The sequence below is a fragment of the Pongo pygmaeus genome, chromosome 2 (assembly GCF_028885625.2).
Source record: "Pongo pygmaeus isolate AG05252 chromosome 2, NHGRI_mPonPyg2-v2.0_pri, whole genome shotgun sequence".
In the NCBI taxonomy this organism is placed as follows: Eukaryota; Metazoa; Chordata; class Mammalia; order Primates; family Hominidae; genus Pongo; species Pongo pygmaeus.
Window position 1 is genome coordinate 53,015,484 of NC_085930.1, and position 26,607 is coordinate 53,042,090.

Sequence of the window (26,607 nt, forward strand, 5' to 3'; positions counted from 1 at the left end):
TCACATGCTAGGAAAAAAGGTATCAAAAACTACAGAATAATGTCAAAAGGACACGAGTCAACGGGCTCCTACTGACCCACAGAGGGATAATTTGAGCATCAAAAAGAATAATTACTGCAATACACTGAAACACATACAGCACAAAGTAAGTACTCAGTAAATGCTTACTGAATGAATGAATTTATCATCATGGGTATTAATAGGATATCATTGAATGTGTGGTCTACAACACTGACTTAGTGGCTCCTTCATAAGGACCATAGTACAAATTTCTCTTCCTCTTGAACACAGAGAAATACAAATACATTTTTATGTCATGGAATAAATACTATTATGTTTATATTTTTGGGGCCACTGGAAAGCTCAGAATCAAATTTACGACTCATTTATAGCAACTATGCAGTTTCAGGTATCTGCGGCTCATTTTAGTATCCTATGACTATTTTTCTTTTCCCTGATTTCCTTATCTCTGCATCTTTCATTTCACTATATGTTTTAAGCAGGAGAAGGGACAATTGGAATAACAGCGATGTTTCTACCCAATATGAGCAAATAGATACATTACTTGAAGTATTTCAGCCTCAGGTTATCCACTAAGAGAAATAAAAGAGACCTACATGCAAATTCATGCAAAAATGCGTATGTTCAAACCAACAACAAGGATAGCATTGTATAAGATGTTCACTAGAATTCCTTCTGGCTCTCCTTTTACTACCTGAGTGTAGGCAGCAGATCCATGAATAATTATAAATAGCAGGAAGTGTAAAATGCATTTTTAATTGTCTTTGAATGACTGTCTTGTTCTGGTAGCAGATTTACAAACATTTTCAATATGGGTCACCTATACTAATAGTAAAATTCACTTCTATTTTCTGAGCATACACTGCTCCTTGTGGAGGCACCAGGCAGACGTAGACAGGGCCTACGTCTATCTCCTTCTGCCACAAACATCCTCAACACAGAAGATAGTTCACAGATGCAAATACTTTCTTTCTTTTTTTTTTTTTTTTTTGAGATGGAGTTTCACTCTTGTTGCCCAGGCTGGAGGGCAATGGTACGATCTCAGCTCACTGCAACCTCCACCTCCTGGGTTCAAGCGATTCTCCTTCCTCAGCCTCCTGAGTAGCTGGAATTACAGGTGCCCACCACCATGCCCGGCTAATGTTTGTATTTTTAGTAGAGACAGAGTTTCTTCATGCTGGCCAGGCTGGTCTCGAACCCCTGACCTCAGATGATCCACCTGCCTCTGCCTCCCAAAGTGCTGGGATTGCAGGTGTAAGCCACCGTGCCCCGCCTCTTTCTTTCTTTCTTTTTTTTTTTTTTAAATTGAGACAGGGTCTCTCTCTGTCACCCAGGCCGGAATGCAATGACATGATCTCAGCTCACTGCAACCTCTGCCTCCTGGGTTCAAGTGATCCTCCCATTTCAGCCTCCTGAGTAGCTGGGACCACAGGCAAGCACCACCACATCCGGCTTTTTTTTTTTTTTTTTGTATTTTTAGTAAAGACAGGGTTTCACCATGTTGTGCAGGCTGGTCCCAAACTCCTGAGCTCAAGCAATCTGCCCACTTTGGGCTCCCAAAGCACTGGGATTACAGGCATGAGCCACTGCACCCTCAACAGTTGTAAAGACTTTCTAAGAGGGCATGAGTATGAGATTAAGGTGGGAAGGTGTTGACTATATAGGAACAGATTGTTGAGTCAGGGAAAGATGAAGAGTCACAGAATGTTGGATATGGAAAATAACCTTAAGATACCATGAACTCCATCTCTTTATTTTGTAAGTGCCCTACAAGGTTAAGTGAGGGGCTCAGGATCACATAGTGAGTATAGAAAGCGAATCTAGGTCTTCCAAGTTCAGCACTCTTTCCATACTGCTCTAAAGGACCTTTAAAGGAAGAATTATGGTTGGCCTTTCACACATTTGGGACAGCTGTGGTAAAGGCCTGCACATGGAGGAAAGAAGAGAAAGACTGTGTGTGCAGGGAGGGTGCTGGGTGGACATAGTAACAGGGAGAAAGGCAGGTTTGATTTGAATACACAGCGTGGGTCTGAAACCAGTGGAGGCAATCGAAGCACGCAGGGTCATGGGGTAACAATTTAGGACTGTGGTTAGACGTTTGTGGTGCAGGCCCATGAAAGAAAAGGAGCACGGTGGAAGGGAAAAGAATTTTCTGTTAGTGTGTAAATGTTGGAACTTGCATGCTTTTGCCCCAACACTGTAAAGTGGACTCAATTAATTTGCTTCTCAAACACTCAGACTGCTTTATAAAAGAGGGAAAGATGGTTTTAAAAATTCCCTTTTAAAGCCTTTAAGTGCCTCCGATTAAGTTTTCTACATACTTTTCTGGTTTCTGAATAATCATCCCAAGGACCCTGGAGCACGGTTGTGCAGGGAATCCTGACATACCAGAGGGAAGAGTAGGGGGAGGAGTGGTGGCTGTTCCAGACATATCCTCCTTAGGGGATTTGACAAGCAGAATGGAATTGCTGGGTGGCCCTTGGCAGGCATGGAAGGTGAGCAGGGTGGAGTGCAGGGGAGCAGAGTCTAGTATGGATCTGAGAGCAAACAAAGCTTTCCTGTCTATGGGTTCTGGGTGAGTTATTGGACTACATCACCACTCCTTCCTATTCTCTGTGTTTCAAACTCTCTCCTCTCCTACCCTTCCCAGCCAATAGTTAGTGATCTTTCCACAATCTGGAGAACATTTATGCTCAACATTATAGAACACTATATTCAACCTTTTAGTTCCACATTACTTATAAAGCTTTTCTTCTACTAAACCTTGATTTATACCTTTGCTATGCAGCGTTTATACTTTTCTGGCTGCTTGGTGGAATTATAGGTGAGCCAGACTGGCTCTTGGTTTGGGTTCCCCACAAGATCTAGAAAATAGTGTTGTAAACAGTAGGTGTATTGTAAACAGTAGGTCAACTGAATGCAGGGCACACACCAAGACCCCTTGGACCAATTCATCCCTCCATCCTAGTGTTACAGGAGTTATTAAGAAATTATTTTAGGCAGATAGAGAGGAAAAGGGGTCCTTGGGGAGTTTTTATTTCTTTTAAAGCAGCTCTAGAAACGTTTCTTGTCTAGCAGGAAAGCCCCGGCTCTGAGCCCGGCCAGCAAGCTTTGATATGCAAATGCCAGCCATTAGAAACTGGGTCCATCCAAACATGGTGATTCCCGCCATCTTCTTGCCCTTGACCCTACATGTGCCTGGCAACATGGCCGCCCCCACATGTCCCCATGTGTGTAAAACATAATGGCGCCCTGCATTTGCATATTAAAAAGCTAGGCTGGGAGGGTCAGTTTTTTCACGGGCTGCACGAATGACATGACTGGTCAAACCAATCCCCTGAGCCCTATGCAAATCAGACACCACCTCCTCCTGCATCCTCATATAAGCAGCCACTTTTCTGCCGCACAGGAGGTTTTCTCTTTGTTTGAATCCCCCCGCTTCTCTGCCTGTACCGGGGAGTTATTTTCTTCTTCCTTCCTGCTTTCCTGCCTATTAAACTTTTCCCTCCCTAAAACCACTCCACGTGTGTCCATGTCATTTTATCCAAACCGGCATGAGACCAAGAACCCCAGTGTTTCTCCAATCATCGGAGCCGTATCACTAGTACAATACTTAAGAGTTTGGCTTTGCTTCACATATCCTAGGATCATTTAATGTAATAAGCGGCAGTGCAACAGACACAGCCTAGGCTGAATTTAAGTCCCAGTTCCACAATTTTCTATCTGTGATGCCTCAGGTTAGTCACTTCTCCAGTTCTTAGCTGCTTGCTCAATTAAACACAGATAATACTATCTACACCTCATAGGTTTTGTTGATGCTTAAATCATAGGATGTATAGGATGTGTGCAAAAGTAACTGATACATACTAGATCTTCAGTAAACATTGGCTTCTTTCATTTTCACAAAATTTAAAAGGGTCATTTGATACACAGAAAACTTGGGGCACATAAAACCAAGATTATCTTGTTTCTCTAAATTTCCTAACAGAATTCCAAGTTCTGAAAAATTAGTATTTCTAACATGAAGAGCAACAAATTTTATACTGTATTTAATGTCAGATTTTGTAAGAATAATGAATCCTCAGATCCCTGAGGGCAGACAGCATGTTCATTAATTCAATAAACATTGATGGATAACTGTTGTCTCATTGTGCTAAGAGATAGGGATGCAGCAGGCAGCAAGCCAACATGGGCTTACTCTGGCACCTAGCACAGTGCCTGGCACATAGTAGGTGATCAATCCATGTTTGTTGATATCAACCAAGTGATGTTCAGAAAACATTTTACAGTGTAGGAGTCCTTGGAACAATCCTCAGCACTGTCTAGATACTCATGACTCAGAAGAAGCAGGAGGGTTGACACATGAAGGTAGAGGGAGGGCTGGAACATCCTCCTTGGCTACTGTGGGAGCGCTTCCTGCTCTTAGAGACCTGCCCTGATGCATTTTCTGACTCTCAGGTACAAGCTGGTACAACTACATGAACTGAGTCACTACTACTGCCTTATATTTGGATCCCAGAGACCTGTTAATATTCTATACTATTCTAGGGGCTGGGGTTTGGGAACTTTTTTAAAAAGCACCATACAAAAACCTTCACCAACTTCCCAGAGTTGCACTGTTACCTAAAAGCACTTAGGTACTATTATGCAAATTATACATGCATGATTTCCATAAAAACCAGTCACAAATGTCAATTAGTGCTCATTAATATGCAATAAAATTCTCATTTGAAAACTATTAAGAGCCAAGAATGAATTCCACTTGGCTGCCCTCCTTTAATGAGAACCACTGAGAAGTACCCTGTGCTATTTCTCATCAGCAAAACAGTAAGGTGTGACAACAAATCAAGCTTCAGGCAACAGCAGGAGTAGACAGAATAAACACTTGAAGTTTTCAGAGACTGGTTTTGGACAGTTCAACTTTTATGCTGCTATAGCTGAGATCCCTACCGCTGGGTACTAAGAATATAGGCTGAGTGAATTCATCAAGTTACTTTGCAAATGAAGCATGGTGATACTGAGCACTCTGTTAAAGGATGTTTGTGAGGGTGCCACATGGCTGGAAGAGGGTAATGAAACCTCATTCCTGAGGGTCAGTATGTTCAAGAGACTGTGTTATATGCCTCAAAGGAGGCTAAGAGCCAAGGCCCTTGGAATTACTGGGCTCATCCCTAAAAAGCCTCCTGGTAAGAATTTTTGTGAGTGAAGTCACATGCTGTGTATCTAAATTCCAATTTCAGCTGGACATTGGATTACTCTAAACTGTTGTTTGGTGTTGCTGTGCAACCCAAGACACTTGTGTGAGGGTGATTTGGGCTTTTTGAGGCTTTACGATTTTTCCATAAAGACGGAAAATAGAAGCTGTCAACATCAGACTGGTCTTTCTGCAGATACTTGCTTAACAAACTGTTCTAAACCTGGCTTGGCAGCAGGGGCGGAGAACAGGATTTTCTAATTATAGCCTAACCCAGTGGTTATCAAACTTTAGTGCACACCAGACTCATCTGGAAAGCTCCTTAGAAAACACTGATTGCTGGTCCCATCTCCAATTTGTAATTCAGTAGGTATGGCCTGGGGCCGGCCTGAGAATTTGTATTTCTATCAAGTTCCTAGGTGATGCTGATGCTGCTGCTGATCTGGGAATCATACTATGAGAAACCCAGTCCAGGATAGGAAATATAGGGCTTTCATCAGAGTTTGAACCAGACAAACCCTTGGGATAACTTTTAATATGTTACTCCAGGCTGCTTTGATGACTCATGCACACATATTTAGATCAAGTCATTTGAATTATTCTCTAGAAATTAGTTTCAGGGAAGTATTATTGAGAAATTAGACACTTAGCATGGCACTCGATTCTTTCATTCTTCAAGCTATGATTCTTAAATAGTTTTTGGTCATGAGAGACTGATGAAAGCTACGGACTCTCTCCTGAAAAACTGTATACAAACATGTAATATCTTACATACAATATTGGGGGGAATTATAGGCCACCCACCAACCCTCCTACAAAGCCCAATCACCCCAAGTAAGGAGCCTCATTTCAAACTAAACTCAGCTGAAGTCAGGGATAAAAGAATGTTTTAGGCCAGGCGCGGTCACTCACGCCTGTAATCCCAACACTTTGGGGGGCCAAGGCAGGTGGATCACCTGAGGTCAGGAGTTCAAGACAAGCCTGGCCAACATGGTGAAACCCCATCTCTACTAAAAATACAAAAAATTAGCCAGGTGTAGTGGTCCATGCCTGTAATCTCAGCTACTAGGGAGGCTGAGGCAGGAGAATCACTTGAACCCGGGAGGCAGAGGTTGCAGTGAGCCAAGATCTTGCCACTGCACTCTAGCCTGGATGACAAAGCAAGACTTCGTCTCAAAAAAAAAAAAAAGTTTTAATTAAATTATTCTTCATGGTGTTCTTATAAATGTAGCTGTTTCTCTGTGGCTACCTACAAATAAAACATGATGCACTGAGATGATAAAAGGCTATGAAAAACTCTGTCACCAATTAAAACATTTAATAATTATTTTGAATATGTTTATTCTTTATCTAGTTTCACAATCTTTGTGTTTAAATTGGAGTAATCTATACTTGAAGTAATTACACAAATAAGTTAAAAACCTAGGCCGGACACAGTGGCTCACGCCTGTAATCCCGACACTTGGTGATCCCAAGGCGGGCGGATCACCTGAGGCCAGGAGTTCAAGACCAGCCTGGTCCAACATGGTGAAACCCATTCTCTACTAAAAATACAAAAATTAGCCCGGCATGGTGGTGGGCACCTGTAATCCCAGCTACTCAGGAGGCTGAGGCAGGAGAATTGCTTGAACCAGGAGTTGGAGGTTGCAGTGAGCCAAGATCACGCCACAGCACTCTAGCCTGGGCAACAGAGCAAGACTCCATCTCAAAAAAAAAAAAAAAAAAAAAAAAAGCTGGGCGCAGTGGCTTACGCCTGTAATCCCATCACTTTGGGAGGCCAAGGTGGGTGGATCACAAGGTCAGGAGTTCAAGACCAGCCTGACCAACATGGTGAAATCCTGTCTCTACTAAAAATACAAAAATCAGCAGGGTGTGGTGGCATGTGCCTGTAATCCCAGCTACTCAGGATGCTGAGGCAGGAGGATCGCTTGGACCTGGGAGGTGGAGGTTGCAGTGGGCCAAGATCGCGCCCCTGCACTCCAGCCTGGGTGAAAGAGCAAGACTCTGTCTCAAAAAAAAAAAATCGATTATATTACTATTTGCTTTACCACTAAATATGATGTTAGGTGCACGTTTTGCATAGATTCCCTTTATCAGGCTAGGGAAGTTCTCTTCTATTTCTAACTTTTGAGACTGTCTATAATAGATCTGGGCTTTTACATTCTCTACTACCTCTTCAGTGAACTTTGGTAGCTTGTGTCTTTCAAGGAATTTGTTTGTTTCATCTATTAATAAGTTGATGGAATTATTGGAGAAAAGCTATAATGTTCCCTTATTATCCATTAATATCTGTAAAATTTGTAGTGACGTCACCTCTCTCATTCCGATATTGGTAAATTATATCTCCTCTCTTTTTCCTCCTCTTCTTTGTTTTCTGTAAAGAGGTTAATCAATTTTATTAATATTCTCAATGAAACAGCATTTGCTTTCATGATTTTCTCTACTTTTTAAAATCTAGTTTATTGATTTCTGCTTTAATATTTCTTATTTTCTTTCTTCTGCTTATTTTGAATTTCATTTGCTCTTTTTCTGTTTTGGTTTCTTAAGAGGAAAGCTGAGGACACTGAACTGAGACCTTTTCCTTATAATCTTATTTTTGCGGGGGTGTGGGGGGACAGGGTCTCACTTTGTTACCCAGGCTGGAGTGGAGTGCAGTGGTGTGATCTCGGCCCACTGCAGCCTCGAAATCCTGGGCTCAAGTGATCTTCCTGCCTCAGCCCCCATCAAGTAGCTGGGACTACAGGCACGTGCCACCATACCCAGCTAATTTTCTGTATTTTTTATAGAAACAGGGTTTTGCCATGTTGTCAAAGCTGGTCCCGAACTCCTGATTTCAAGCAATCTGCCTGTCTCGACTTCCTACAGTGTTGGCATTACCAGCGTGAGCCACTGTGCCCCACCTTATAAGCTTATAATACTATAAAATTCCACCTAAGTACTGCTTTTGATAGATGAGTTTTTACTTTCAGCCCCAAGTATTTTCTCATTTCCCTTTATTTTTTATTAAAAATAATTTTTTTAGAGACAGGGTCTCACTCTACGGCCCAGGCTGGAATGCAGTGGCATGATCATAGCTCACTGCAACCTCAAACTCTTAGGCTAAAGAAATCCTCCAGCTGAGTAGCTGGGATTATGAGTGCACACCACCATGCCTAGCTAATTTTTTTTTCTATTTTTTGTAAAGACAGGATCTCACTCTGTTGCCCAGGCTGATCTTGAACTCCTGGCCTCAAGCAATCCTCCTGCCTCAGCTTCCCAAAGTGTTAGGAATACAGATGTGAGTCACTCCACTTGGCCCTAATTTTCCTTTTGATTTCTCCTTTGACTCATGAGTTATTCTGAAGGATGTTATTTAGTTACCAAATATTTGAGAATTTTTGTTACTGATTTCTTAATTAATTTCATTGTGATCAAGAACACACCTTATATAACTAAAATTCTTTTAAATTTATTGAGACTTGTTTTATGGTTCAGAATATGGTCTAACTGGATAAATGTTCCATGTACACTTGAGAGGAATATGTATTTGCTGTAGCTGGGTAAAGTATCTTATAAAGATCAATGAGGTCTAGTTAGTTGATTGTATTTTTATCTTCTTTTATATACTTAATTATTTTCTGTTATTTTATCAATTACTGAGAGAAGGTTAATGAAATTTTGGACTACAATTATGGATTTGTCTATTTCTCCTTGGAACGCTATCAATTTCTCATTTATGTATTTTGAAGTTCTGTTATTAGATGCATAAATGTTTAGTACTGTTATGTCTTTCTGATGAATCAACTCCTTTATCATTATGAAATGATTTTCTTTATCCCTGGCAATATTCTTCCCTCTGCAATATTACTAATACTGCTATTCCAAATACCTCTAAATAGTTTTGAGCTTTGTTCTGGGATGCAGTCAAATTAACTGGAACAATTTGTTCCTTTCGGGTCTTTTTAAAAGATTTGTTAGACAGGATCAGTGCAGTGCTCAATCTAGGGCTACTTCCCACTACTAAGGCATGGTCTTTCAGAGTATACTACCCAACCCTCCATGAATTATGAGCTTTTCAAGTCTGGCTGGTGGGAATAGGCACAATTCCCAGCCCTTTGTGAACAATGAGCACTATTTCTTCTAATCCTTTTGGGTAGTTCTTTCTTTATCCCAGGTAGTTTCCTTACATGCATGTGCTGCTCAGTACTCAGCTTTATACTTGAGGTGTACCCTGTGAGGAACTCTGGAGTTCTCTCTGCAGCTGTCTCCTCTCCAATACTCTGTCCTACAAACTCTAGTTGCCCTGGTCTCCCCAGACGTGGGGAACTCTGTCTTCTCAACTCAGGAAGTCTGGATTCTCTCTGTTTGTACCATATTCTGGAAACTACATCTTGGTATGCCTGTTTTTGTTTTGTTTTGCTTTGCTGAATACAAGAAACCATGCATGAAAAATATACAGGTTCTGGATCATTTTTTCTTCTCCAAAGAATATGGAGAAGGCTTCTGCTAGGGTGTCAAAATAAGAACAGATTACTTTAATCTAATCAGTGACTAAGTTGATTGGGAAATGGACTTCAATATTTTATTTGACCAGGTCTATTTCTGGTTTCCTTTAACTGGTCAGGCATAATCTGTCAGCAGTCCCAACTGAAAGCTTAGGGTGTTTTTCAGGTCATACCACATTGGTGGGCTTTACATTCTATAATAATTTTTATCTTCCTAGTGTAATAAGATTGCAAGTAGCTCTGATTAGCTTCTCAGCTTTTTAGCACCTTCTTTGTGTTTGGATTTTTACAATCTCTTGGTCTGTGCTACTTATAAATCAGTGAATGACTTGGAAGGAAAATTGCTTAGACTATTAAGTTGATTTTTCTGGGCCTCTTTTCTGTCCATGATCATGGTTTCTCACGTCCTGAATCATTTGTTTTCCTTGAATTCAATTTATTTTTTCCTCCCCAGCCCTATCAGACTGTGGAATAATCTGCCTGGCTTCTCTGATTTTAGCAGCTGCTTATTGTTTGGGTTCTCCTCATGTGTTACTTAAAAATGGTAAGTGTCTAGAGGGAAAAAGTAGCCTAGAATATGGAACACTCAATGAGTTTCTCTTCTTTCTGAGGTCTTAGCTCTCAAGTCCTAGCTGCCTTATTAGGTCTTCTATGCCTTCAAATAGATTTTTAAAACTCAGCTTTTCTAGATGTCCTGTATAGGAGTAAAAATCTACTATCAGATAGTCCATTATAGCCAAAATCAGATGCTTAATGTCTTATAATAGGTTTAGCCTTAAAACTTTTCTGACAAGAACAAACTGTTTAAAGACAATCTTTACTCAGATGACAGTGCAAACTGTATAAGATATTACTATCCTTACTATTAACTATGAGACCAACTAAGATACATTATAGAATCCCTAAGTTATAAAACATAAACTTACTATAGAGTCTGATTTTGCCATCATTATTACTGGTAAGTGCATATTTGAAAATTAAATGTTCATGTGAAGTTTGTATTAACATAAAGGATAATGCTTATTTTGCAGGCATATACATGCACAAAACTAAAGTGAAAATTTTCTCCTTAGAAATTAAGTGCAGTAACTTCTATTCTGTTTTTCTTTTAGTTTAGTTTTCAACTTGGGACATAGAAATCCATTCCAAAGCTGCTGAGTAAAAATTGCAGCATATGTTATAGAAGTCAATAGCAAAATATCTGCCAACAGGACTTATCATTTCTTTGTCTTGCTTAGCTAATGGTTGTATTCTGAACACAGATTCACATTGGGGTATCTAATATGTTTTCGAGATCACAGATTTTTATAAAGTGTCCACTAGCTCACAGGACCACTGGTTATACAATAATCTTCAGCTGAAGATTTTCAAATTTCATTCACTTTTTGCTATTTTGTCAGTTCACTGTTTATATTTATTTCACTTATTTGTACTTACCAGCTTCCCTTAATGCTTCTCTGACATTTTCTCCTCTCTAGCCCTGGTGTGGTAGAGAATCCAACTCCTCTCTAGTCTGGTAGACTAGACTGAAGTTTTACATCCCAGCAAGGGCAAAATTAAAAATGAAAGCCTAGTACTCCTGGGAAGCTTGCTCCTAATACCGGGTTTGTTAAAACCATTTGTTTAAAAATGTTCACATCTGTTGCTTGGCACTGATCCTTAAGCTCCAAGACCCCTACCTTCTTAACTAATTATCCTCATGTCAAATAATCAGTTACAGTTGATTGATTATATACTCATAAAACTCCCCAAATCTCAAGTCCTCAAAATGAAGACAGAAGACCGGGATGGGAATCGAAGAACCTTTTTCAATCCAACTATTAAAGAAAGGGCATAACAAAAAAAATAACAGATATAGCTTTGTGAGAAAGTACAGTAACTGAGCCTATTCTTTCTGAAAGGACACCCCTCCCAAAAAGCCACTCCTCAGATGCTCCTGCCACAGATGAAGACCATGTATAATTCCACAGCATGGAATAAATCAGCAAGGGGAATTGTGAACAGTCTGGCCAACCAAAAGCAAGAGAGACACAATGTAATTGAGACACTGCAGACCCCGTTCCCCACTGAGCTGATATAATCCACACTTGGCACAGAGGAGTTCTCACTGCAGGCTTTCCTTCTTAAATACACAGGCCCTGCTGGCAAAATGTGGTGGGAGAGGGGAGAGAAAGACAAAAGGAGGACGGAAACAACTGCTGTAAAGGAGACCTACAGTGAGAATTAAAATTGTGTATTCCCTTTGACCCAAAAATGCCAATTTTGGGAATCTCTCCTATGGAAATAAAATCCAAAGTATAGGAATAAATGTAGAATGTTTATTGTGGCATAAGTTGTTGTGTAAAAAAAGTTGGAAGATAAACATGAATATCTATCAGTGGGGAAGTAATGAATGGGAAGAAATTATGGAACCTCCTATAATGGAATATTAGGTAGCTATTAAAAATAATAAATTGGATCAATTATATGTGTTAATCTAGAATAATGTACATAATATGTATGAAATAAAATGAAAGAAATAACATATATGATTCTATTTTCACATACAATAGAAAATAAGTCTACACACTCATATGTTTGTTTGAACATAGAAAAGGAGTGAACGGGCTGAGTGCAGTGGCTCATGCCTATAATCCCAGCACTTTGGGAGGCTGAGGTGGGAGGATCACTTGAGCCTAGGAATTTAAGATCAGCCTGGGCAATACAGTGAGGCCTCGTTTCTACAAAAATGTTTAAAAATTAGACGGGTGTGGTGGCATGTGCCTGTGGTCCCATTTACTTGGTAGACTGAGGTGGGAGGATCCCTTGAGCTGGAGATGTTGAGGCTGCAGTGAGCTGTGATCATGACATGTGAATACACATGAAACTTTTTTTTGAGACAGGGTCTCACTCTGTTACTCAAGCTGGAGTGCAGTGTCATGATCACAGCTCACTGCAGCCTCAACCTCCTGGGTTCAAGCGATCCTCCCACCTCATCCTCCCAAGTAGCTAGGATGACACACCACCCACCTGGCTACTTTTTCTTTTTTTTTTCATAGAGACAGAGTTTCACTATGTTGTCCAGGCTGGTTTTGAACTCCTGGACTCAAGCTATCCTCCTGCCTCTGCCTCCTAAAGTGCTCGGATTACAGATGTCAGCCCACATGCCCAGCCTGGGCACTTTAAATAGTGGTTTTGTCAGAAAGATGGGAGTGAGAGAAGGTGGAGATTAGTTATATTTTCTTTCTTTTTTTTCTCTTTGAGATGGAGTCTCCCTCGGTAGCCCAAGCTGGAGTGCAGTGGCACAGTCTCGGCTCACTGCAAGCTCTGCCTCCTGGGTTCAAGCTATTTCCAGCTATTCTCCTGCCTCACCCTCTCAAGTAACTGGGATTACAGGCGCACGCCACCACACTTGACTAATTTTTTTTTTTTTTGAGACAGAGTCTCGCTCCATTGCTCAGGCTGTAGTGCAGTGGTGCAATCTCAGCTCACTGCAACCTCCGCCTCCCCGGTTCAAGCAATTCTCCTGTCTCAGCCTCCCGAGTAGCTGGGACTACAGGCGCCTGCCACCACATCCAGCTAATTTTTGTATTTTTGGTAGAGATGGGATTTCACCTTGTTGGTCAGGCTGGTCTCGAACTCCTGACCTCAGGTGATCCACCCACCTTGGCCTCCCAAAGTGCCAGGATTACAGGCATGAGCCACCATACCTGGCCAATTTTTTTTTTTTTTTTTTTTTTTGAGACGGAGTCTCACTCTGTCGCCCAGGCTAGAGTGCAGTGGCAAGATCTTGGCTCACTGGAACCTCTGCCCCCCTGGGTTCAAGTGATTCTCCGGCCTCAGCCTCCCAAGTAGCTGGGATTACAGGCGCCTGCCACCGCGCTCAGCTAATTTTTGTATTTTTAGTAGGGCAGGGTTTCACCATCTTGGCCAGGCTGGTCTTGAACTCCTGACCTTGTGATCCACCCGCCTCAGCCTCCCAAAGTGCTGGGATTACAGGAGTGAGCCACCGCACCCGGCCTAATTTTTAGTAGAGATGGGATTTCACCATGTTGGCCAGGCTGGTCTTGAACTCCTGACCTCAAGTGATCCACCCATCTCGGCCTCCCAAAGTACTGGGACTACGGGGTGAGCCACTGCACCTGGCCATATTTTCTTTATATACTGCTGTCTTACTAGACTTGTTACAATGAGTGTGTATAGCTTTTATAACTTAAAAATGCAAAAGTTAAAATATAAAAAGTATTTATTGAGACTTATAACTACAAGTAACCCCAGTCCCCAGAGTTCAGTGAGGTATGTGGTCCTCTGGCATTTGCTTTGAACTGATCCTGGTGGTTAATAGCAGATAGAGCTTCTGCTCCTGAAGAGAGGGTTCACCTTGTGTCACTCAACAGAAGCCAATTAAAGCACAGAATCAACAGTGCCTCTAGAAAAGGTCAGTGGTTGTGAAACAAAAACTACATCTGTTTATCTAAAGCCTCAGCCACAGAGCTTCCCAAGGGGCTGCCTAAGCCAGTGAGCAGCCAGCAAACACGTGGACGAGAATAACTCATGCTTTTGTCTTGGAAAATCCCACTACTCCAACTATTGACAGCCTTTGTTGGCTCCTGTTCCATACTTCAGAGATGAGAAGCACAAAGCCAGCCCCGTGGCTACAAGTATAAATATTAAACTCTGTGGGAGAGATGCTGCTGCCCAGGTTTGAAGTGTTCTGTATTAGCCTTTGGTGGAAAATACTTTGAGCATCACTGGAAGCCACATGTCACACATAGAATGGCATTGGTCTTGGAGGTGTGATACTTAGCTCAGTATCTGCAATTCAGTTTCATGCCAATCAGTACCTCCAGATCTTCTGAGGGTGATAAACATATGATATTCAATAATAAAGAAAAATATGCACAAGCTAGCAGTCTGTGAAACATTAAGTTTTAAAATTGTTCATTCATCTTCCAACATATTTTTCTTTTCTATAATCCTCTCTCCCCATCCCATGCCTCTTTCTCTATCTCCCTACTTAACCCCCTTTCTCCTTAATGTTTTTTTGATTATCATAGAAATTCACACTTCTTAAAACAATCATGGAAAACATAGATAAGTTGAAAAAAATAAAAATAATCATTTATAATCTCACCACTAATATTTTAGGATAGCTTACCCTTTTAAGTACTCTGCATTTGTGTATCTTTGCAAGTGCAAATGAATGTCTTCCAAAATACCTAATACTATGAATGAACATATGGAAATGTGAAAGAGGGGTTTGAATAGACATCCTTGCTGGGACCCAGGCTGTTGTGATATGGCCATGTGTTTTCGTGTGTCAAGTTTTTATTAATATTCCTCGGATTGACTGTGACAGCTGCCTTTGTGTCTCCTCCCTTCCTTTCTCCTCACAGCTGCCCGGGAAGTCAGCAATATTTGCATGTAAAATTCCCATGGGTAGTTATTTGATCTTCTTTTATCCCTGTTTCTCACTTGTAGATAACTGGGTACCCACAACCTCTGCGATCTCAGCACGTCACTACTCTCTTCCCTTTTCCTCTCTCCTGCTGTTATGCTTCCCTCTCCCTCTTTACTCTGATCTTCTGCATTTATCCTAGCAGCATCCAAAAGCAGGCAGCCATCACTGGCTCATGAACAATCACGGAATCATTGAAATATCTGTTCAGAAAAGGCACTCGGGTAGTGTGATGCTCCGGCTTTGTTTTTTTTGCTTAGGCTTGCTTTGGCTATTCAGGCTCTTTTTGGGTTCCATATGAGTTTTAGAATAGTTTTTTCTAATTCTGTAAAGAATGATGTTAGTAGTTTGATAGGAATAGTATTGAATGTATACATTGCTTTGGGCAGTATGACCATTTTAATGATATTGATCATTCTAATCCATGAGCATGGGATATTTTTCCATTTATTTGTGTTGTTTCTAATTTCTTTTCAGAAGTGTATTGTAGTTCTCCCTGTAGAGCTCTTTCACCTTTTTGGTTTGCTATATTCCTAGGTATTTCATTTTCTTTGCAGCTGTCGTAAATGGGATCATGTTCTTGATTCGACTCTCAGCCTGGACGTTATTGGTGTTTAGAAATGCTACTGATTTTTGTACATTGATTTTGTATCCTGAAACCTTGCTAAAATCGTTTTTCAATTCTAGTAGCCTTTTGGAAGAGTCTTTAGGGTTTTCTAAGTATAGAATTATATCGTCAGCAAAGGGAGATAGTTCAACTTCTTCTTTTCTTATTTGGATGCCTTTTATTTCTTTCTCTTGCCAGACTGTGCTGGCTGGGACTTCTAGCACTACCTTGAATAGCAGTGGTGAGAGTGGGCATCCTTGCCTTGTTCCAGTTCTCAAGGGGAATGGTTCCAGCTTTTGCCCATTCAGTATGACGTTAGCTGTAGGTCTATCAGGGGTGGCCCTTATTATTTTGAGGTATGTTCCTTTGATGCCTAGTTTGTTGAGAGTTTTTTATCATGAAGAGATGTTGGATTTTATCAAAAGCTTTTTCTCTGTCTATTGAGATGACACAGATGATCATAGGGTTTTTGCTTTTAATTCTGTTTATATGGTGACTCACTATTGATTTGTGTATGTTGAACCAACCATGCATCCCAGGAATAATGCCTGCTTGATCATGGTGAATTAACTTTTTGATGTTCTGCTAAATTTGGTTTGCTAGTATTTTGTTGAGGATTTTTGTGTCTATGTTCATCAACGATATTGGTCTGAACATAGACACAAAAATCATATCTCTTCATCATATCTCTGCCAGATTTGGGTATTAGGCTGGTGCTGGCTTCATGGGATGAATTAGGGAGGAGTCCCTGCTCCTCTGTTATCTGTAAGTTTTAGTAGGATTGGTACTAGTTCTTCTTTGTATGTCTCATAGAATGTGGCTGTGAATCTATCTGGCCCAGGGCTTTTTATGGTTGGTAGGGTTTTTTTTTGTTTGTTTTACTGATTCAATTTCAGAGTTTGATGTTGGTCTATTCAGGACTTCAATCTCTCTGATTCAATCTTGGGAGATTGTTTCCAGGAATTGATTGATTTCTTCTAGATTTTCTAATTTGTGTGCATAGAGTTGTTCATAGTTTTCTCCAAGGATCTTTTGTATTTCTGTAGGATCAATTGTAATGTCATCTTTGTTATTTCTATTGTACTTATTTGGATCCTCTCTCTCTCTCTCTCTGTCTCCTCCTGCTTTGTTAACCCAGCTAGCAGTCTATCAATCTTACTTATTTTTTCAAATAGCCTATTCTTGGTTTCACTGATCTTCCATATGGATTTTTGCATCTCAATTTCATTAAGTTTTTCTTTAATTTTAGTTATTTCTTTTCTTCTGCTAGAGTTGGGGTTGGTTTGTCCTTTTTTCATAGTTCCTTTAAATGCAAAGTTACATTGTTAATGTGAGATCTTTCTAGCTTCTTGATGAAGGCATTTATGGCTATAAACTTTCCTCTTAACATTGCTTTGGCTATATCCCAGAGGTCTTCATAAATTGTGTCCCTATTTTCATTAATTCCAAAGAATTTGCTAGAGTAGCCAAAACAGTGTGGTACTGGTACAAAAACAGACACATAGATTAATGGAACATAATAGAAAATTCAGAAATAAGGCTGCACGCCTACAACCATCTGATCTTCAACATGGCTGACAAAAACAAGCAATGGAGAAAGGACTCCCTATTCAATAGTGCTGGGATAACTGGTAGCCATATGCAGAAGAATGAAACTAGACACTTACCTTTCACCATATACAAAAACTAACTAAAAATGGATTAAAGATTTAAACATAAGACCTCAAACTATAAAAATCATAGAAGAAAACCTAGGAAATACCCTTATCAACATTGGCTTTGGCAAAGAATTTATGGCCCAGTCCCCAGAAAGAACTGCAAGAAAAACAAAAATTGACAAGTGGGACCTAATTAAACTAAAGATCTTCTGCACAGCAAGAGAAACCATCAAAAGAGTAAACAACCTACAGAATGGGAGAAAATATTCACAAACTATGCATGTGACAAAGGTCTAATATCCAGGATATATAAGAAACTTAAATCAACAAGCAAAAAACAAATAACTCCATTAAAAAGTGGGCAGAAGACATGAAAAGACACTTCTTAAAAGAAGGCATACAAGTGTGGCCAACAGACATGAAAACATGCTCAGCGTCACTAATCATCAGAGAAATGCAAATAAAACCACAATAAGATACCATTTCACACCAGTAAGAATGGCTATTATTAAAAAGTCAAAAAACAACAGATGCTGGCAAGGCTGTGAAGAAAAGGGAACATTTATACATTGTTGGTGGGAATGTAAATTAGTTCAACCACTGTGGAAAGCAGTTTGGAGATTTCTCAAAAAACTTAAATACAGAGCTACCTTTGACCCAGCAATCCCATTACTGTGTATATATTCAAAGAAATATAAATCATTCCACCATAAATACACATGCTTGCATATGTGCATCACAGCACTATTCACAATAGCAAAGATGTGGAATCAACCTAGGCACTCATCAACAGTGTATTGGATGAAGAAAATGTGCTACATAAACACCATAGGATAAAAAATAATGAAATCATGTCCTTTGAAGCAACGTGGATGCAGTTGGAGGCCTATCCTAAGTGAATTAATGCAGGAACAGAAAACAAAATACCACATGTTCTTACTTATAAGTGAGAGCTAAACACTGAGCACACATGGACATAAACGCAGGAAAGATAGATACTGCAGACTACTAGAGGGGGAAGGGAGGGAGGGGGCATGGGTTGAAAAACTACCTATTGGGTACTGTGCTTATGCCTGGGTCCAATTTACCCATGTAACAATCCTACACATGTATCCTCTTAATGTAAAATAAAAGCTGGAACTTTAAAAAAAGAAAAGGCACTCAATTAAGCATGCATCCTATTTACCTGTTCAGCCAAAAGACTGATTAATGCAGCACTTGAGAGATTCCACCTCACACAGAAAATCAGGAATATTATAGATAAGAGCCAAGAAAGACTTTGTTGGTCTGAAGTACTGCCAAACCAATGCCTTCAGGCCCTTACCACACCTTCAACCTAGACCACACCTTTAGAACCTTGGCATTTCCATAATTAAGACATCCACTTCTGCCTTCCCTTTCAAGGTTTTCTCAATAACTCTTAGAAAATCAAGATGGAGAGCTGGCAGTGCTGACTGATGGTCTGACATTCCAGTGTAGGCAGATGGCAACATGAAGACCCAGAGCATACCTTCCTGGGTGTTTTCAGTCACTGAAACCCCATGCTACCCATGGCAGCAGAAGAGCAATTCCAACCAGCAAAGCCCTGGGCAGAATCATGAAGGTCCTCCCTTGCCCTTTCCTATCCTTGACCCAAGAAATCCCTTCTCACCATCAGAACTCCAGAGCTTTCTAGCTAATCTCTACATATGCAAAGCTCCTCACTGCAAGACTGAAGACTGACTTTCCCAGGACAATTGTTTCCAGAGTTATTTCTTCCCAATGACAACATAAGTTATAGATGACTGACATGTTTAACACTCCTCCCTACTTCACTATTTTTATTATGGGTTAAAAAATAAACATCCTGAGGCATTTTTGAATAGGAATCTGCAACCCAAAGGAAGAAGACATATGGAAGGGGCCTGGCAGTTGTGTCTACAGGTCATCAGTCTGCATGACCTCAACCCCCCGAGTTGCCTCTCTGGTCACAGCCCAATGGCCTGGTCAAAGAAGACCTGGGCTTTGTGGGGATGATTGGCCAGCCGCATCACTTAGCCCTCAGTTGCCTGGCAACCCATGTCTGAGGTATACTGGCCCAGATTTGGGTTCAGGTGATAAGGGGATACTTAGATCATTGCAACTCCCCCAGCTGAGGCAAAGTGGTCATGAAGAAGACTAGAGGATGCTGTGGATTCAATCTGACTCAATATTCTGAGTGTTTGTGTGCTGGGGGCAGAAAGGTGCCTGGTGAGGCCTGTTTCTGGTCAGTCCTAATTGTATACTGAGTGTATCTGACCTCTTCTGGTTTACCTCTCTTAGAGTAGACCACATAGAGTCTTCATACAGTTCTGTACACAGCAGAATATTCTGGAAATGCCTTGGACATAAACATACCTCAAGGCCTTGCCTAGGGTGGATATACTTCCCAAGAACTGCTCAAAATGTAACCCAATCTCCGGCCAAAAGTTACATGGCCCTCCAGCAAACAGACTGAAGTCCATCCTCCTGTGGCCTTCATAAGCTGGCCGTTAGCTCTCCTGCTTGCTGCAACCCTGCCCTGACCCGCATCCACCCAGCTTCTCTCCTTACTCACACCACACCGGCACTTTGGCCCTCACTCAATCATGCTATTCTGTCTCTCTGGAAAGGCCCTTCCACACCGCAGCTGCCAGTCAAAGAGGCACACCTCCTTCAGAACCTGACTCAAAGCCACTTCTTCCTTGAAGGGAAATGTTGACTCCTCCTGGAATAGCTCTCTGGCTCTACTTGGAAACCCTGCCTAGCCTCCACTTCTACTTTCATCCTCTCATAGCAGGTTGTGATAATTACAGCACTCAGCACAGTTGTCTCATATGAGCCTTGTCCACATGAGTGTCAAAGGAACTGTGCATTTTACAATGCTGATTTCCCCCATTCTTCCACTTGGAATGAATGCATCCCAGCATTCCTCTCATTTTAACAAGTTCTTTTCACTCTCCTCTATGGATTCATACCTTTGTTGGTACTATATTAACAGGCCCCTCTTTACTCAAGCCATTTTTATCAGTACATGTAGTCTTTCTCCTGATCTAGACATGATTAATGTCATTTTTTCTGTGTGCTCATTCTTCTCCATCCCTAGAAAGCAAGGTGCTCTGTGTAGTGGGGTTTAATAACACAGGGCCGTATCATCGATCACCGTCTGAGTTCTTCACAATTATGACATGCATCTCAGAAAAATGCCTTGAGAAGTCTAGATGGAAACCAATGCCCCATGGAAACACATAAATATTTTATCAGGCTCCGAACAAGACTCTTGCTCATGAATGTTTAAACCCCTCAGTAGCATAATGCTCAGAGGCTGATTAGAGTCAACTTGTGCTGGGATGGGGAAGCTGAGAGGAGGAGGGAAATACAACAGTGATGGCAGCAGGCATTCTACAGTGTCTCTTTCAAGGATTTAAAGCACTTAAGAGTGCACTGGAAGGCTCGCTAATTTGTCAGACACTCATTTTCCAAGTGCTCTCCCTCTAAAGTGGGAAGCAGGTCAGCTCCCAGTGGAGCTGTCTAGAGCGAGCACTGGCTGGGGTGCATGCAAACTGCTATATCAGTCACAGCCCCCATAACCTTGCCATACTTCTCTCTGCATTGGTGGCACAAAGAAGATTTTCATATAAAGTAGAGAAGACTCAAGATGAGGCAGACCCTTTATAGGTTCACAGCAGCTTTGTTCAAAATTGTCACAAACTGGCAACAACCCAAGTATCTATCAACAAGAGAACGGATAAACACATGGTCAATATTCATACAATGAATACTACCTTGGAATAAAAAGAAATGAACTACTGATACATGTAATGGCACAGATGAATATCACAGACATTGTGTAGGGCAAAAAGAAGCCAAACACAAGAGTGCATACTGTGTAACTGCAGTTATATGAAGTTCAGGAACCAGCAACACTAATCTATGACATTAGAAATCAGAACAAGGTTTGCTGCTTCTGTATGGTGGGGGTGACTAGAAAGAGACATGAGGAAAAGTTCTGTGACTGAAATATTTTATGTCTTGTTTGGGATGTGGGTTTGTCAAAACTGGCCCAGCTATTAGCATAAGATTCAGCTGAGAAGTGCTGTGAGGATAAAAGAGGCCACTGATCTCCAGGGTCATCATTTACCTATCAAATATTGATTAACTTGAATTACGAATTACCTCAAAGGACTTCTAGTATTTTACCAAGGGTTCTGCCACCCTTATGGGAGTCAATGCTTTATTTGTGTAATTTAATTACCTAATTAATCCAACAGTTATTTATTAATTGCTCATAATATACTAAATAGGAACACAGCCATAAATAAGACAAAAAAATTCCTTGTCTTGATGGAGTTTACATTAGAGTGGGGAATATGCCCAATTAACAAGGAAATACATATACTATATAGTGTCAGGGAGTGCTAAGTGCCATGAAGAAGGATAAAGCAGGGTCAGAAGACAGGGAGTGACCACAGGCTGTTTTAGATCAGGTGGCCATCATTCTGGAGAGTATGAAAAGAAACTGGAATGAGCTGAGAAAAGAAGCAGTGGCAGTGTCTGAAGGAAGAGTGTTCAGGCAGAGGGAAGAGCAAGGACGATGGTAAGCAAGAGGACAGGCATAGAATATGAGGGCACCAGACCAAATCACAAGCCCTGGTGGAGAGTTGAATGTTATTCACGGTGTGAGGGGAAGCCACTGGAGGGTGTTAAGCAGGAGAGTAATATCATCCAACTGACTGACATTTTAAGAATGGGAAAAGGAAGGCAGTTAAGGGGTCTGCTCAAGATTCTTATGGGAAAGTCAGAAGAATAAGACCTATATTTTTTTTCTTAAAATGTTAATATCCTTCACACATCTATAGTTGAAATACCTTCTGATTCAAGCTCTGTCCAGGACCAGACCACATATGTCTGGATTCTAAACACTGATTTTTATTAACAAGTTTGTTTTAAGATAATAAGTTTATAAAATGAGAGGTAGATAACATCTCTGTATGTCTAAAATTTTTCATAATAAAGCACTGGAGAAAAAAGGTGAGATAGTGATTTGTATCCTTTATCAGGCAAAATTCATCAGCAACTAAACATGAATGTTCTGATTCTCAAGTCCTCTGCAAAATAAAGGCTCTGATTTTTTTTTTTAACTAAATGTAGAACATTCCCTTCAACCCCCAAATCCACCTCTGCAGCCCAAGTCAGTCCATGTTGTACTGCTTCTGCGGCATGTCAGAGCCTCTGGCTTCTTTCCTTTCTCCCCCTTCCCCCAATTAATCTCTGAAACCTACATGAGAATGGAATAAAATGCAAATTCAGGGAGAAGGATGCAGCTTTCAGAGAAGGCCTCATCCTCCTCCTACCCTATATGGAAATTCCCTTATGATTAAACAACAAAAATGGAAATATTAAAACCCTCAGCTGAAAACAAACACTTAAGCACCTATTCTCCTTTCCAGAGAATCTGTTTCCCTCAATCATTATTTTTCCACTCTTTTGAGAGCCTTCTAGGCTGGAAGTTGTTTCATCTCACCCATCTTGGGTCTCTCCTAGGTCTCATTTCTGCCTTCACCAGGCTTGAAGTTCTATATCCCCAGGCTATCAGAACTTTGACTCTGACCAGGCTCAATTCTAGACTTCACTGGGGAATGGGGAGAAGCTAAAAGCTGGGGGTGGAAGAGAAGGTGAAACAGAGGGAACATTCCAGAGACAGTAGTGTCCCTGAAGGGGAATTAGGCTGGCAAAATGGGGACCAGAAAGCCACCTCTATTCCTCACAAGGGACCCCTAACTCAAGCAAAGCCTGCTAAAGCACTTTATTCTCCAGACTCAAATTGCCTTAACCTATGAGCAAACGCTTCCTCAGCCATTTATCCGCAAGCGCATTTGCCCCACCTGCAGCAATGAAAGAAGCACTGTTTTTGCAAGCCGGGCTGCTACCCAGACTGCGAGGAGACACTGTGCAGAATTCAGCCACTGGTGGAGAAAAATAAGTTTTCTTTGCAGGCCTTGCTGCCTAATACAACTATATCAACAATTTCTCCCGCTGTGTAACCCCCATCTGAAAATCTTTCCCTTTTATCTAGGATGCAAAAATGTAATGTTATCCTCCATATTCTGGTTTAAAGAACTACACCAGGAAAGACATTTCATGATAGGCTAGGACATCATTTACCTCTAATTCAAGCATGCATGTACCTAGAAAATCAACAAAGGGGTAAGTTATGCCATGTCATGACTTCTCTTCCCAGATTTCTATCCTGAAATCTTAACAAAATTCGATTTTAAAAACCTCAAGGTTTGTATTCTTCATGAGTACATGGATACCTTGAGTTCTACCTAGAGGCCTCTAGTGTCTGACAGAGCTAACTTGGAAAGGGCTGCGTGACAGGGTACAAGGATGCTCCAGCTTCCAGGTGACTCCCTCATGCCCAGAAGCAAGGCAGTTCAACAGACGCAGTGCAATACAACTGTCCCTTTTCAGGACTTTGCAATCCCCATGGGGGAGCCCACCGTGCCCGCCACTCTGCACCCTGGGGGTGAACATGCCCTGCAAAGCAGATTCGGCGTGAGGAGACTCTGGAAAGTCTACAGGCGGTGGGAAACTGTTCCGGGATCTCTCATTTTCAGCACAGCCGGTCGCTTATTCAGCAGAAAACCCAAGGCCCCATCTTCACACCAAATTACAGTACTCTCCCGTCTCTTCCACTGAAATTGCCACTCGCATCCCTGATGCGTGACCCGTGCTCACCTCAAGTTCCTAAGAGAGTTTCTTTACCGGTTCCAAACAAACTGCCCAGATTCTGGAATGGAGAGAAAGCCCCTCCCCCTTTCCACTTTCACTTAATAATTAAGTGTTTGAAGTTTTGTGGATCCTTAAGGTCGCTGTGCTCACCTCATCAGTGTCGGACCGCCGAGAAGCGCCAAGTCCGCTTCTATGTGCAGGACGCCCACGGTCCCCCGGCGTCTCGCGCGTTCGCGCGGCTGGAAGGGGCGGGAAGGGGCGGGCCGGGGCAGAGACAGGAGCCCGCGCCCATCGCCGCGCCGGGAGCCTGGCGTGGAGGCGGCGGGACGACGGCGCCGGCCTCTGAGGTGTGCGCGGGGCGCCGGGCGCCTCTGGCCGGGGCACTGGCTGAGCCACGCCTGCCCGCCCCTCCCTGGCGCCGCCCGCGTGGCGCGCCTCGACCCCGCTCTCCCGCGAGGGCCGGGAGGGCTCCGGGACCTTGCAGACTCCACGCGCCTCACGGCTCCTCCAGCTCCTCGGATCTTTCTCCTTGCTTCGCCGCCGAGTCCCCTGGGGCGGCCCCGCCTCCGGCCGTCTCCTCAGAGACCTTCCCTGGGGGGCGCCTTCCCCTCAGCGCCCCTTCCCGGGCCTCGAGCCAGCGGCTGCCGCAGGGGCTGGCCCCCGGGCGAGGAGCTTCAGGTTCAGGTCCCTAGCCGGCCTCGGTAAGGAGACTGGAAGGACTCTCCGCGAATGCTCATTTTTATTTATGGAGTGGGGTCGGAGTTACCACTTAGTTTTCTTATTTTATACTCTCTGGGGTTGCCAAATTCTTTACGTTGAGTTTTTGCTTCTTTTATAATCAGAAAGACAAGTACGTTTCTTTTTCCAAGAATGCTAACAGGAGGCCACAAACAAGATGTTCGCACCCAGCCCACTGTCATCTGCTTAAAAATATGTGTGAGATGTTGTGTTTAAGACACCCTCAAGGAGAAACATAGAGGGGAGACCTGGAAATGGTCCTGGGAATCCACTTAGACTTTCCAAATTGTATTTGTTTCATTTATTTTAAAATCTCAGACCTATTTATGTGCATTAGGACATTCCACATTTTTACAACTGCCCAGAGAAAATCTTTGGTTGTAGAGGACGAGAAGAGAGAGGCCAGGTCCGCAGACCCCACTGTGACAAGACAGTGGCGACATTCTTAACTGTTTTACACATTGTGATACCCAAAGACTTCTTTTCACAGGATTCTACTGAGGGGGAAAACAAGAGGAAGAAAGAAGGATAGACAAGGTTTTCCTCAAGGCAGTAAGCAAAAAGCTGGTTTCTCAGGAGAAAGAATTATGTCTGAGATTTTACCCAGGACTCTCCAGATCTCTCATTCTACACAGCCGGACACTTTCATTTGGAACGTGCAGAAACTGATGAGGACCATCTCTCTCCTCCCTGGGGGCTGCCTGAGTTAAAAAGGACTGGGTCCATCTTTTTTCCGTAGGAGAGCTGACTTCAGAGTCTAGAGCCAAATCTTCACTTCTATGGCTCTAGATTGAGGATTTGCCCTTCTGATCTCTGTGGGGTTTTTTTTTTTTTTTTTAACCTGGGAATTCCCCTGGGCTCTTCGCCTGTTATTCTCATCAACCCCTCTCTATATTCTGCAAGATTTTGAAATCTTTCTCCCAGCTTGGCCCCCACCTCCAATCCCAGTGTTCTCTTTTCTCAGATTGGAGTATTTCCAACCCCTCAGTTGCCAGGCACTGAAAGTTTTCATCTTCCAGGCCTGCCATGTTTACCTCTGAGATGTTTCTGGCAACTGTCCACTTCTCTGCATTCTCACACTGCTGCTCTTGATAAGCTTCGATTATCTGGGGCTGAATTGTTTCAATAATTTCCTAACTGATTTTCTTGCCTCCTATCTGTCCCCACTACCAACATAGACTTAAGAATGTCACTCTCTTGACAAAACAAGCCAACATCCTCTATCCTCTGTCCCACTCCCAAACCTGCAGTAACTTTCCTGTGCAATTGTAATACACTGTAAACTTTCATAAGGATGGGGAGTGGCCAAGATGGCTGACCAGAAGCAGGTAATGTATGTGGCTCTCACGGAGAGGAACAGAAGGGATGAGTAGATACAACACCTTCAACTGAAACATCCGGGTACTCGCATTGGGATTAATCAAGGAAACAACTTGACCCACAGAGAACAAGGAAAAGCAAGACAGGACAACAGCCCACCTGGGAGCAACAGGGAACCAGGGGATCTTCCCCCGCCCAGGGAAGTGGTAAGTGAATGAGCGACCCCGGAAACCATGCTTCTCCCACAGATCTTTGCAACCCTCCTGTCAGGAGATCTCCTTGTGAATCCACTCCACCAGCAGCAGAGCCTTCAGTCTTCATTCTGGCAGACAGGGCTACATGGAGTCTCAGCAGAGCAGCCACTCAGGCATGTGTGGAGACCCTGGAGCCTTAGCTACTTGGGCGTTCTGGCAAAA

The 26,607-nt window shown here is 42.2% G+C and overlaps 1 protein-coding gene across 1 annotated transcript in view; it reads right to left on the reverse strand.

Annotated features, from left to right (window-relative positions):
* The window catches only part of GPR156 (G protein-coupled receptor 156), a 123,823-nt gene extending 99,303 nt beyond the window's left edge, over positions 1–24,520 (reverse strand). The window contains exon 1 of the mRNA XM_054482773.2: positions 24,284–24,520. The gene's annotated coding sequence lies outside the window, so the exon portion shown is untranslated. The remainder of the gene's footprint in view (positions 1–24,283) is intronic.
* Between the last annotated feature and the right edge of the window lie 2,087 nt (positions 24,521–26,607).